Raw genomic sequence first — 13998 nt, 5'->3', positions numbered from 1 at the left:
GAATCATGCCCCAGAGGTTAGAAACTGCTCCAAAACTGGGTTCAAGGAGTCATTGTTTAAGGGCATTTGAATTAGGGATTCTTTTGAATAAGAGTTACCATTAAAGTTGTGCATCCAGAATGAAAAGGTGGATTATAATGGACTGATATACATGGAGAGCAGGGCCCAAAGCAGAAGCAGCTGTAAAGTGTGAAATCATAATTTAAAAAACCCAACCTTCTCTGTATGTACATGCTTGCATATATGGACCCAGACACAAAGTTCTGCTGATATACATGTTGACTAACAGTGGTTAGTCAGCTAATGAAGAATTCCAGAACAGGAGGGTCGGGAGATGCTCCAAAGTCCTCAAAGACTTAGGAGTTCTGAACTCCCTATGTGGCAGTATTGCCGTATTCTTTGAATATTCAGCTCTCCTGAGAAGCCAGTTCAAGGTGTATAGGTCTCTGTCACATGCTACCTACCAGGTTGGTATAACCCTTCAGAGAGGGACTCCACAATGCTTCAAGTGTGTTTCAACTGCAAGAGGTTTCAGCTTCTGCCTTCTTCAGCTGCTCTGATGTTATAGGGAAGGTATAGTAGGTGTATTGACAGTTATAGAATGCCTGTGATGTTATGTTCAGCAATCTAGGATTGGCTGCTGCTGCTGAGATGTCGGTGTTATCCTTGAGGTTGAGGTCCTCTGAGGCTAGATGTGGTCCCAACACAATGAGGCCCCAGCCATGTTTATTGCCATATCCATCCACTCCACACTACAGTTGATGAACACAGTGAGGACTCAGGTTTATCCCTGGGAAGTGTGCATGATGAAGTCGAGAGGAAATAACCTAGGTTCAGTTTCATGGAAGAAGCATGTCTTGGAAAGCTACTGTCTTAACTGTGCCAGGCCTTCCCTCCAGGCTAAACCATCACTTTGGGAATAGTAGCAGCAACTCCAACCCTTGGTTAGGGCATTCTTCTATGGTAGGAGCTAGGGGTGTGCATAAAACTGGTTTGCCAGCATTGGTTTGAGACCAAACCAGAATCGAACAGAACAGAGGAGGTGAACAACATCTGGGAGTCCCTGTTAGAGGGACCAATGCTTGTTCCCTGGTCTTTTACAATTTCTGGGGCTAAAGCAGTACCTGGATTATGAAGAACAGTAGCTACCCACTGGTTCCTTCTCAGATGGATCAAAATGTAGGTACCCAAGGGTGTTTCCATCATTTATTTTATTTCTATACTGACCATTAACAAAGATGCTATATTTAACATTTCTATGTTTTATAGCATCTTTGGCACTAAAGAAGTGATAATGAAAGCCATGGAAGGTGCTTTCCCTAAGAGATGTAATTATAATTTATTTCTAGCTATTTGTGGCAGGGCATATCAAGGAAACCCCATGCAATAACAGATGGAATGAACAAATAGATTCTTCCAAGCGGGTAATTACAAACTCCAAACTCAAATAATCTTTGGTTTCCAATACATTTGCAATAGGCTCAAAATTTTCAGGAAGACTGTTCAATAACAATTCAATCTGAACCATGTCAGGCAAAATTACTCCTTGTGCTTGCAGCTGTTACAAAGTTTTCAACATTTCAGTTACATGCTTAGACAGATCATCTCCCTGTAATTTCTTATTACACATCTTTATGCACCTTTGGAGACAGCTGACTTTCTTTCATACAATTTCTTCAGTCTCCCACATGTCCTTTGCATGTTGTTTATTTCTTAAATGCACCAATATAGAGTCACTCACTGATAAACACAGTATCCCAGTGGTTTTATCATTTTTGTCTGTCTTCTTCTCTGACAGGGTGCTTTGTGTGTAAGATCCTGCTGAGCCTGTGGCTTTTAAGGAGCATCTCCATTTTGAAAGACTGCAGCTCAAAATCTGGACCTTGAAACTTCTCAGTCTTGTCTCTATCTTTGAGAAAACCTGGTTTTCTTATTCAGGCTAATTACTTTCTTCACCCGTCCTGGAGCTCTGGGCCCATAACCCTGTTGAGGGGTGTGAGGAGAAACATTAAAGCCCTCACACATCTGAGTATGCTCTGGTGGTAAAGAAGTTTAGCCCAAGAGATTATCTGAAGACTGATATCTGAGTTCAAAAAACAAAGATTAAGAAACTAAAACATCTCATACTGAGAGAAGGTCCGAACAACATACCCAAACAGGCAATAAAGTAAAGTTTGCCATCGAGTCAGTGTCAGCTCCTGGTGACCACAGAGTCCTGTGGTTGTCTTAGGTAGAATAAAGGAGGGGTTTACCATTGCCGCCTCCTACGCAGTATGAGATGATGCTTTTTAGCATCTTCCTATATCGCTGCTGCCCGATATAGGTGTTTCTCATAGTCTGGGAAACATACCAGCGGGGATTCGAACTGGCAACCTCTGGCTTGGTAGTCAAGCCATTTCCCCACTGCACCATTAGGTAGCTTAAACAGGCACTAGCCTTCAACAACTGAACAGTTCTAACTGACTCTAACTGACCAAGACAGAGCTATTAACATTGTATCGTGCCTGTAGTGGCCAGAAGGGATTACTGCAGTGCAATGCTAAAATTTTCACCTCTAACATATTTTTCATTTTTTAAAAAAACAGTTTTAATCAATTAACATAACTTATGAATCAGTGAAAACGTTGCAGTCTGATCTAGAACCAGCAAGATTCAGTCTCTCTCTCCTCTCCTCTCCTAAAATGTGATTATATTAGTGGTGACATAAAAGCACACACATTCTAAGAACAAGATAAACTCACAATGGTTTCTGTTTCTCCTTGTTCATGTGTAGGGGCATGTTTTTGTCACTGTTTGATGCCAGAAGGACATGGAAAGAGGCCAGTCCTGACAGTCAAGCTTACCACCACAAACTCCTCCTCCTTTTCCACTGGCAAGGCAGCCATGCCCTGTAGATGAGCTGTAACCTCCTGGGAGTGATAGGCTCTTCTATCAAGGATACACTCGGTCCTGAGGAGCAGAGGCAACAGAGACCTACTGCAGTAGCATGCACTGTCCCAACCAACAGAGGCCCTGCCATGTACATAGCCAATGAGATGTCTGTAAAGGATTGCCCCCTCTTGTACATTTCCCCCTCTCCCTTTCAACTCGTTGATTGTGTCCAAATTGTCAAGAGTTTGTAACAGTAACTTTCAAAAAATATTGTACTAAAAAGAAAATTGCACTCAATAAAAATTATGAAATAACATTGGTGATTTATTTTTCTTTTGATTCTCTGCCGAGAACTAAGCATGCTATTATAAGGACAAGGGGCAATTCTATCAATATGATGTAGTAAGGTTAGATTACCAGCAGATGCAGATCTGCATGAGTAGGAACATCAAGACACCTAAGTGTGGCTTTTCATACAATATTTTGTATTTCAGAAAGGATACGCAAGTACAGATTACATTTATTTTTGAAGGGTCATTGCATGTTTCAAAAGAGGCCTTTTAAAATAAACGAAAGAACCAGGTAGAGAAAGAATTCCATCTTTTCCAAGTAGGAAAGGTGGTCCTTCTATTTTAGAAGGCAGATGCATTCTTGAAACATGTGTACACTCTTCAAAATTGATGTGGTAAGGGTGTGTACTTGATGGGGTATCACAAATCACTCAAGTGTTTATTGTTTTCAGAGGCAATGTGCATAATGCCAATCACTATATCATATATACATTTTTTAATGAATCACAGGAATGCCCAAGAGAGAGCCGACTCCAAAGTACATTTTACATCAAGCTGTTCTTTTTACGGAGTCAACAAGATGAGGAGGAGTTAGGAGGTTGTGGCATACAGGAACTGAGGGATTCCGGCAGCCACATTTTGAAAACGTGAAGGAGAATGTGGATTATTTATAAAGTAAAGTGTGCTGTCTGATTCAGTGTCAGCTCCTGGTGACCACAAAGCCCTATGATTATCTTTGGTAGAATACAGGAGGGGTTTACCATTGCCTCCTCCTGTGCAGTATGAGATGATGCCTTTCAGCATCTTCCTATATCGCTGCTGCCTGATATCGGTGTTTCGGGGATTCGAACCAGCAACCTCTGGCTTGGTAGTCAAGCCATTTCCCTGCTGCACCATTACTTATAGCCCAAACCTATATACCTGGAAATAAATTCCACTGACTTTCAATGGGACCTGCTCCCAAGGAAGCACACATAACATTGTGTCTTTAGTTACTGAATTATTGCTTATATATATAAAATAATTTTAAGTAAATAAGTACTGCTTTTGTCCTACTTGAGGATACAGATAAGGAAAAAGGAGCATATGAAACACAAAAAACAAGTTTCTTTCTGTTGTTGCTAAGATGTCCGAGGACTGCAGCTGTTGAACAACCAAAGAAGTGATTGATCAACTGTTGTATCTCTCTCTCTTCCTTCCCCACTTTGGAAAATAAGAGGTTCCTGTATTTGATCATAATAATTTACACAAGCTAAGTACCATTTTCTAACAAGTTCTGGATGCTGATATTTAAAAAAAGATTTTGTCTTGTTTGCTAATTCCCTCTTTTATTGCTCCTGTCAGTCCCAAGGAAATAGCAAGAGTAGTGGCTTGGACATCTGGTATGTTCCTTCCTTGGATTCATAAGGTTGACACAGTCTAGAAACATTGTCTAAAGGATAAGGGGCTCCTAGATCAGGGTGGATAAAAATATTTAATTTTTAATTTTTTAAAATTTGTTTTTCAGGTATAAATTTCTTTTACAATATTTAATTTATTTTCACATTTATTTTATTCTATTTTTATTTGTTTGTTTATTTTGACATTTATATCCCGCTCTTCCTCCAAGGAACTCCAAGGAGTACATGGTTATTTTTCTCCTCCCAAGGTAGGTTTTCTCTGTGAGGTAGGTTAGGCTGAGAGATACATGACTGACCCAGAGTCACCCAGTAAGTTTCATGGCTGAATGGGGATTTGAACATGGATCTTCCTGGTCCTAGTCCAACACTCTAACCACTACGCTATGCTGGCTCTCTTGCTCCAAGGAGCCCAAAGCAATGTACATCATTATATTTATCCTCACAACAGGCCTATAAGGTAAGATAGGCTGAGAGATACATGACTGGCCCAGTTTCAAGGCTAAATGTGACTTTGAACTCAGGTCTCCCTGGCCCTCATCCACTCTAACCATTACAACACAAATAATCTGACATAAAATGAAATTGGAACATAATGCAAAAATGTCAGTGTTCTTCATTTCAGGGCCCACAAGCCAGTGGCTCCCGTCAATCCTAATTGTAGCGACTCCCTGATGAACTGCAAAGCCAATTGCTTGGCACAGCTCCCCTGGAATCACACAGAGGTGACCATTCGCACCACACCGTGCTGCACTTTCCCCAGTACCATTGGGGCTCTTTTTAAGGGAACAGGTCCCCAGCACTATATTGGTGGGCACACACAGAGTGCTGGGAAGTGTAACCCTTCCCAGTGCTTTCCCTATTGAGCTTTCCTATAAGGAAAGAGCTGGGAAGGATTACACTTCCCAGTACACTGTGTGCGCATTCCAAGATGGCACTCAACACAGGGCCATCCTTAGAAAGCCTTGGCAGGGTTTGGGGCCCGAGGCAAATCAGCCAGTGCGGGGAGCCCTTCCTGTTAATTCTAATGGGGGTTAAAAGAGCGGGGCCCAGGGCAGTCACCCTCCTTGCCATGCCCTAAGGTCAGCCCTGACTCAACAGGACTCCCATTGCTCTTAAAGGACCCCTTCAACATTGGGGAAAGCACAGCACTGTGTGGAGGTCAGTATGGTGGGAAACAGCTCTCACCATCTTGAAGGTTTTTGCCAAAGTGAAAAACGGTGAAGATCACTGAAATGTAGAATCTCATGAAGTTGAATTTATGACCCTCTTATGAACTTATGAAAAGCTGTTTCTCTTTGTAAAGGAAGAACTGAGGAGAAAACATTCATCAATCATCATGCAACATAATGGTCCATGTACAGATATTATGGCTTGATACTAGATACCAGGGTCTGACAAATCACCACAGATTCCATCCATTGTTCTATCTGTTGAACCCTTTCTCATATTTTATGCCTAACAACCACCAATCTCTGCAACTGGGTCCGAGTCAATACTATAATTACAAATATTTATGTTTTTATCTACCAATCAACCAGTTAGTATGCGCGTTTATTTAAGAATTATCTGAAACGCACATAGATTTTTAAAATTAAAATCAATGGTTGACATGCCCCACAGTGTAACATGGGCAGTTCAGAATCTTCCATGCTCTTGCAGGACTCTAATACACACATGCCCATGATGTTGCACAAGTGAGCTATTCCAGTACAACTAACACTTGTGCAATTGTAGGTCATGCACTACTTGCATTATTCCCAAAGCAAGTAGTATATTACCTATGATCATGCAAGCATGAGTTCTACCGGAACAACCTTCTTGTGCAGCAGCATGGGTATGTGTGTGTGAGCATGAGCCCCACAGTGATGTTGGCCAATAGCTTAAATTGGTCTTTTTGTCTTGGTAATTTAAATCAGTCCACCCTGTCCCAAATGATGGGGACAGGAGCAGAAAGTGAGGGTTTGCTTGGGCCCTGCATATAACCACTTAGAGCAGCAACACAAGCCTTCTCCCCTTCCCTACCTTCCTGGGATCTAGGAACATAGGAAGCCACCAAGTCAGACCACTGGACCATCTAGCTAAATATTGTCTACACAGACAGGCAGCGGCTTCTCCAAGGTTGGAAGCAGTAGTCTACCTCAGCCCTGAAATGAGGAGCCTGGAACCTTTCAAGGGAGCTTGGAACTTCCTGCATGCAAGCATGTGGGTGCTCTTACCAGAGCGGCCCCATCACCTAAGGGGAATATCTTACAGTGCTCACATGTAGTTTCCCATTCAAATGCAAACCAGGGTGAACCCTACTTAGCAAAGGGGACAATTCATGTTTGCTACCACAAGACCAGCTCTTAGGAGAAACTGAGTAATGGATGAGCATCCTTCCATGGAGTACAGCTCCCAAAATAGCTCAGACACCAAAATTCAAGCATCTGAGCCAATGACCAGGCTTCCAGCAAAGGCACAAAGTTGTGTGCTGACTGCTTAGCTTCCTGATTCCTACACACACTTGGGATGGAGTCACAGCACAACTGACAGGGCCAGCACTTTCTCTATATGGCAGGAAAGCCCTGCAGCTGAATCACTGGGACTGCTAACAGTATCTGGAACAGAGGAAACCCATAGCAAAGGTTCTGGAAAGCATGAAGGTGGCATGAAGTTAATAAGCAACTCCGTCCATACTCATCAATCTCCCTCCTGGCTGAGAAAAGTGGAGCCAGCTCCAGCACCTGTAACAGAGCTTCCTTCTACCCTCGGGTGAGGCAGAAGCAGCTCCACCTTCAACAGGATCCACCTTGAACATCTCCCAACCCATCCCCTTGCAGAGTGGCATGGAGAATGGCCTTCTGGGAGAAATCAGGAAGCGACACAGGAGGACCAAGAGGGAGAACAGAGGCAGAAGTTGGTTTTCCCACTTAACTATTTCTCTAGGCTGCTCCCCATGGCATTCTGCTTTTTTACAACTCTGATTATGTGCAACCTGAAGGTTCCCCATGGGTTGCAAAGCCCAAGGGTTTTCACTCTGCATTTCCCAAGAGGCCTCACTCTGCCCCAACAGATGCCTTCCCATTTTTTTGTATAGGATAATCAAAGACAAGTATCTAGAGCAAGCAAAGGGCAAGACTCACCATCGTATTGTATACCATGCCCCAAGAGGGCATACTAAAAAATATTATTACTGGATATTCCTCTTATAGATCTCTTGTCCTCTTCTACCTTCCCAGCAAAAAATGCAGAAATAATAGTCAGAAGGGGGCTAAAAGTGTTACATTTTAATCTGCAGGCAACTGACATTGGCATTGCCCAGAGAGTCCCCTTGCTTCTCCCCGTAATGTGTAGTGTAAACTACATTGCATGTGTGCACAAGTGCATGGACACACACCCCACCACCACCACCAAGGGATTGCTGCTAGTGAGGACTCAGCCACATGGTGTTAGGGATAGTTGGCAGTTTTGCTGCCACTGCAATGCTGTGCAGTGTGTTACTTTTCTCCACGGGCATGAATGGCATTCATCCACTTATAGGAGTGGAAGTAAAGAGCTGCACTGGCTGCGTGTAAAATCTAAATCTGCTAATGGTGACCTCGGCTATTAAGCAGTCCACTTCTATTTGCATAGGCTCATCACAGATTCTGGGGTGTGGTTTTTTGTTTGTTTGTTTGTTTGTTTGTTTGTTTTATATGCTGGAATGAGAATGCTAAAAACTAGAGATTGCTCCCATGCTCTCTGAGAGGGACAACACTGTCTAGATATCCAAGTTAAGTTAAGAATCCAATACCTAGTTCTGAAAGGGGAAACCCATGTCTGAATTGTACTTCTCCAGACTGCAGGTGAGGACATACATGATTGAAATACTTCTCCATCCCCCAACAAATCCCTCCACACAGAAAACTAGATATCAAGGAGAGCAGTTCTAGTCTAGCATTCTCCTTGACATGCTAATTTTCTATGAGTGGGTTCAGACATGGTTTATTGAAGAAATGTGGGTTGGCATAACAGATAATAACCAAATCTTGGTTTAACCTTCTTACCTCACATTATCTGGGTTTGCTTCTCTCTATGGGCCCTGTCAGACAAAACACGGAGGCATGGAAACTTCTAACCAAGTCTCCAAAAACAAGCAGCTAATTCCTTTCACAGACAACCCGACATCAGCGTAGTTTGTCTTGCTGCCAGTGATTTCTTTGGCCCCTCTACCATTTGCCAATCCACAGCTGTTTCTCTGCAGTTCTGTGCCAAGCCTCTTGCAACAAGCCAAGAATAAAGCCTGGGGGTCAGGTTGGCTGCAACCCGATGGCAAATTCAGCAACGCTTTAAACAAACAAGCCAACTATACAACTTGGTTTCAAAACTCAGTTTGTGTGGTCAAACTGAACCTCAGACGAATTTGAGAGGCACATTTGTATGGAAGAGCATAGCAGGAATTCTCAAATTCAACCATGGATCTGTGTTTCATCTGAAAAAGCCCTATGTGTGAGAGCCCTGCAAAGTTGAAGATACTGAAACAAACCAAGATTAAACCACAATTGCAGGTTCAGACATCACATGAGACCATGGTTAGAACAAACTAACTAATTTCGAACTTTAGGTTCTGACATTAATTTGACTGCCTGAAATAAACATGGGTTCAGACCAACAAACTAATCAAAGTTAGATAAAATAAATCATGGTTCCACCTGCCGACTTTATATGCCCAGTGTTTTGGACTCTTGTTGGGGGAAGGGTCTTTCATATTACAAACCCTCATCTGTAGTCTGAAAATGTACTGCTGAGGACAGGTTGCTGCTTCACTGAGAACTACGTCTGAGTGAACACATTTTGAGCAGGATGAAATATGTACCAGCATTTACTCTTTTCTTTTTTGCTTTAGTGCCTGTCATCAGAAATGGTAAGGCAATACAAGATACTTCACAATTTGTACTTAACTACTTGTACTGTATTTCTTGGCAAAGGCCACTTGGGAGGAGCTGTGGCTTTAAGAACGCAAGAAACATTTGCACATCAAATCCCCTGGCTTTGCTTTCACAGTATTACTTTGAAATAACATCCCTCAATTGCTGCACCAGATTTGAGGTTACTCTTTACAAAATAGAACATGTCGCCATGTAGCGTTCATTTTCTTTGTCTGCTCTGACCTGCAGCATTTTCTCATGTCTCTTCTACCTACTGATTTGCACAGACCTTCAATTCCCCCAGCCCTGAGGTAGTGCTTACTCACTCAGCAAAGCCTTGAAACCAGACTGTCACAGTGACTTGGTGCTACATATTGGATAGAATATCTTTTGAAGCTAGACCTTTGACTCTAAATTCAAATACGCTAAATCTAATACCCTAATGGAAATCTCAACACTCTGAATGCAGCATAAGAGCCCCCAGATTTATTGAATCATACCACTTTCAAGAGGGGAAAAAATCAATACACTAAACACCTTAAATAGTGCATGGGGAAGCTGTGGGGACGGTCCAAGTTTGGGCCTTCAGGTACTGATGTAATTGTGGGAGGAATTTGGTTGTCGGAATGCTAAGAGCAGTCTTGCTGGGCTGTGGGTGAGTATGATTAAGGAACAGTTAGACTGTGCAACAACAGACTTGGCCAAGTATTAAATGAAAATTCAAATGCAGTAAATGTGCAGAAAAATAAGTGTCAGGACAAAAGCTCCCCTATAATTAATAAAAGGCTAAACTGCCCTTTAAGGGCAGCAGCTCCTGTAGCTGGTTCTGCCAACTTTACCTGAAGTGTTTCCTTGAGTCCTCCCCCCGCCCCCCCCCCCCCATGTACACACAATATTTTCATACTGGTTTTCATAATATCAAGCCATCAAACCTCCAGGATGGTTTTTAATGTTCACTGGGAGACCGATGCTGACTCATAGAGACTCCAATCCAAGAGAGCCAGCATGGTGTAGTGGTTAGAGTGCTGGGCTAGGACCAGGGAGACCTGAGTTCAAATCCCCATTCAGCCATGATACTTGCTGGGTGACTCTGGGCCAGTCACTTCTCTCTCAGCCTAACCTACTTCACAGGGTTGTTGTGAGGAAAAACCTAAGTATGTAGTATACTACTGGGATCCTTGGAGGAAGAGCAGGATATAAAATGTAAAAAACAAACAAACAAAAAACCCTACCCGCAACTCAGAAGTCCGTTCCTTGAGCTTGAGTATTGATCTGAGCAGAAGCAAAACTGGAGAATTCCAAATTAGGGAAGGGGCACAATTGTGTCAAGATCCAATTCTAAGAAAAGCTGAGGTGAGCCTCTGGGGGAGGTTCCTAACCCTTAAGCAATTGCTGAAGTGATGGAGAAGGAATACATTGAGGTCATTCACACAGTCAAAAACTGTGTTCTACCCGGGTTTGGGAGCTGTGTGTGCTCCCAATTTTTGGTTGTGTGGAAGCAAGGTAAGAGGAAAACCTGGGTAGAAGTGATTGTGTGGAAGCAAGGTTGGAGGAGAAGCTACCCAGGTTTCCCTCCTACCTTGCTACCACACAACCAAAAATTGGGAGCACATACAGCTCTCAAACACAGATAGAACACAGTTTTTGATTGTGTGAGTGACTTCATCATATGATCCCTTACCAAGGAGAAATCTAGAGGAGAAGCTGGTAGTGATGGCAATTTTGGCCTTGGTGGGGGTGAGAAGCATCAAATCTGAAAGAATATTTGTTTTGTTGTAAACCGCCCAGAGACGTAAGTTTTGGGCGGTATAAATTTTTTTAATAAAAGTAAAAATAATACAAATAATATGAGGCATTTTAGATGTTGTTAATTTAGATCTGGGCTGCTCAACTTCAGCCCTCCTGCAGATGTTGGCCCACAACTTCCATAATACATACTATTGGCCAATGTGGCTGGAGATTATGGGAGTTGTAGTCCAAAACCATCTGAAGGGCCCAAGTTGAGCATGCCTGATTTAGATGGATGTTGGGCATGAATCATGGCACTCCATTCCTATGAACGGATCCTTTGGACCTGGCAGCCAACAACTTAAAGCCTGGCTCTTTTAGGAGAAGGTTGCATGTCTCTTATCTCTCTCCCTCTCCCAAATACTGCTACAGCAGTGACGCAGGTGCCAGGAGACCTGGGAATGTCATTTCTCCAGGGTGCCTGATGGTCACTAAGAACTCTGGGGAAATGCTTAGGTCACTGCTGCTACAGCATTTCTGGTGCCAGGGCAAGGGAAAAATGCAGAGATACCTCCCTTTACCAGAGCAGCAGCCAGATAAGTGAGTGGGTAAAAAAGCAGGCAGGAGAATAACTTCTTCTCTGGCTCAAATTATAATCCAAGCCAGAGAAAAACTCAGAGAGTCATATCGCTCACCTCATTTTAAAGACTAGCATTACGAATCACCAAGGTTTGTATTCTGAGCCAAACAGTTATGAAAACCAGCAACAAGGAGTTGAGCAAAATTTCTGTTTTTCATTCATCCATTCATTCAATTTATATACTGACCTTCATAAAGTGGCTCAGAGCAGTTTGCATTAAAATACAAAACACATCATAAAACAATTATACTAAAAACACACACATTTAAACCAGATTAAAACTCATTAAAATTAAAATTAAAACTAGATATCTTTACAAACCAGGCTAAAAAAGACGGCTCTCCTGAAGGCCTCCAAGGAAGATGAGTCAGAGGGGAGAAAATCTATGCCCATTATCCTTCTTGGTCTCCCCATATTTAGCTGAAGCAGTATGGATTGTATAAAGTAGTAAAAGGAAAGAAAGGAAGGAAGGAAAGAAAGAAAGAAAAGAAAGAAAAAAGGGGGGCAGAATAAATAATGCAAAATAAGAGAAACCATGCAAAGGTGTTTAACTTTAATAATTTATATAGGTTGCAGAATAATTCAGCTTTTGTTGTCATAAAATTTGAGCTACTTTGTTGGAAAATTTTGATTACTGAGGACAAACAGTCCTGCTGCTTGCAGCTACATAACAGCAGCTGTATAAATTGGCTTAGTGTGCCAATTTGCAACCAGTACAGGGATTCCCAACTGAGGTTGTGCACAGCAGTCGGTTAATGGGGAGGGTGCTCAGTTTGCCTGTTGCAACATGTTTAGAGAAACCAGACAACAACATCGGAGCCCTTCAAAGAACAGCAGCTCCCTGGAAGCCAAGAACTGCAAGCCCTAAATATGGACTTAATCACCTTATTTTGATTATATGTATATTCGCCTTAGTGGCTCAGCTGCAGGGAAAAGCCATTCATGCCAGGGGGACACGCTCAGCAATGGACAGAGGCCAGTTTGTTTGGAGAATTAAAGAGACCAAAAACCATCTGTGAGCTTTGAGGAAGCTTAGTGAGAATTGCCCATAATCCTTTCTCCACTCAGATGTTTGTCTCCACTGCATTTGCCAAACAAGCAGGCAGCTCTACAGAAAAATGATAATGAAAAGAAGCAAGCAGATTCTGAGTAAGATAAAACATTTTCAGTAAAATCCACTTCCCCTCTAACCATGTCACTCAATCTCTCTCTCACACACAAGTGTGCCCAGTAGGGCCGTTGGCTAGATTATAATTAGAACAATATGGCCCAATGGCAAAGATATGTGCCAATTTGCATAAAGGAAAGCATCTGTTTGTATGATTTGAGGTGTTCCACTACTAACCAAAAGGGTCTTTCTTCCACAATGAAGAAACCATGTAGATCTCTCTCTCCCCGCCCCCTCTCCTTACAGTCTTCTGAATCACACCTCAGTTGGGGGGCAATTTTTTGACTCTCCTTGCAATGCTCCCAACTGCCCTCAGTGACATCATCACATAGCTACTCATCATCACAACACATTGTGACATCGATTCATCATCACAACCTATTGTGACATCATCCATTGTATGATCCCTGAAGGCCAACTCAAGGCCAACATCAGAGATGGACATCATTGGACTACTGCTGGGAACCTAATGCTGATCCCTGTCTGTAGCCATAGCACTGTGTGGTGATGGCAGAGGAACTCTCTTGAGACCCACTCAGATAGGAAAAGGTCAGTGGAGGACAATTTACCAAGGGCTCCCCTAAAACCTGGAACTGGCTCTTGGATCACCTGTGTGACTAAAACAAGAAGGAAGGAAGAACCAGGAACCAGAGGATAATGTTGCTAAAAAAAAAAAAAGCAGCGGGTGAATAACTGAATGAGAAGAAATTTCCATCTGATCAAAAGCTTCTACCGAAAGGCTAAACTGAAGAATATTTGGTTCAGCTCTAGCATGTCTATTAGATATTTGAGAATTTAGAATGCTTGAGTAGTGTTGAAATATTGATACTGAAAATGCTTTTCTCAGCCCCTCTTCTGCCCCAGCAACATAATCTTCAACAACAACAATTTTTGTGAATTGTGATCCCCCCCGCTCTATTTTTGTGAACATCCTAGAAACTTTGGAGGAGGCTTTATATGCATTTCAGGCAGTATATACATTTAATAAATAACAACAATGCATAGCTTGTAAAAA

At 42.4% G+C, this 13998-nt stretch overlaps 1 protein-coding gene and 1 long non-coding RNA gene across 8 annotated transcripts in view; one reads left to right on the top strand and one right to left on the bottom strand.

The window, feature by feature from the left end:
• The window catches only part of EPHB1 (EPH receptor B1), a 482626-nt gene extending 479439 nt beyond the window's left edge, over nucleotides 1-3187 (top strand). For all 7 annotated transcript variants that reach the window (XM_053307812.1, XM_053307810.1, XM_053307811.1 and 4 more), the window contains one exon: nucleotides 2774-3187. The gene's annotated coding sequence lies outside the window, so the exon portion shown is untranslated. The remainder of the gene's footprint in view (nucleotides 1-2773) is intronic.
• LOC128350105 (uncharacterized) lies at nucleotides 1454-13286 on the bottom strand. Its single transcript, XR_008319153.1, has 3 exons — nucleotides 13161-13286; nucleotides 12137-12235; nucleotides 1454-1983 (listed from the first exon to the last, which is right to left on the bottom strand). It is a non-coding gene; the product is annotated as an uncharacterized LOC128350105 (long non-coding RNA).
• Nucleotides 13287-13998: the final 712 nt, after the last annotated feature.

This window comes from Hemicordylus capensis, chromosome 3 (genome assembly GCF_027244095.1).
Source record: "Hemicordylus capensis ecotype Gifberg chromosome 3, rHemCap1.1.pri, whole genome shotgun sequence".
NCBI classification, from domain to species: Eukaryota; Metazoa; Chordata; class Lepidosauria; order Squamata; family Cordylidae; genus Hemicordylus; species Hemicordylus capensis.
Note: the sequence above shows the minus strand (reverse complement) of the source record. Positions and strands in the feature narration are given on the sequence as shown.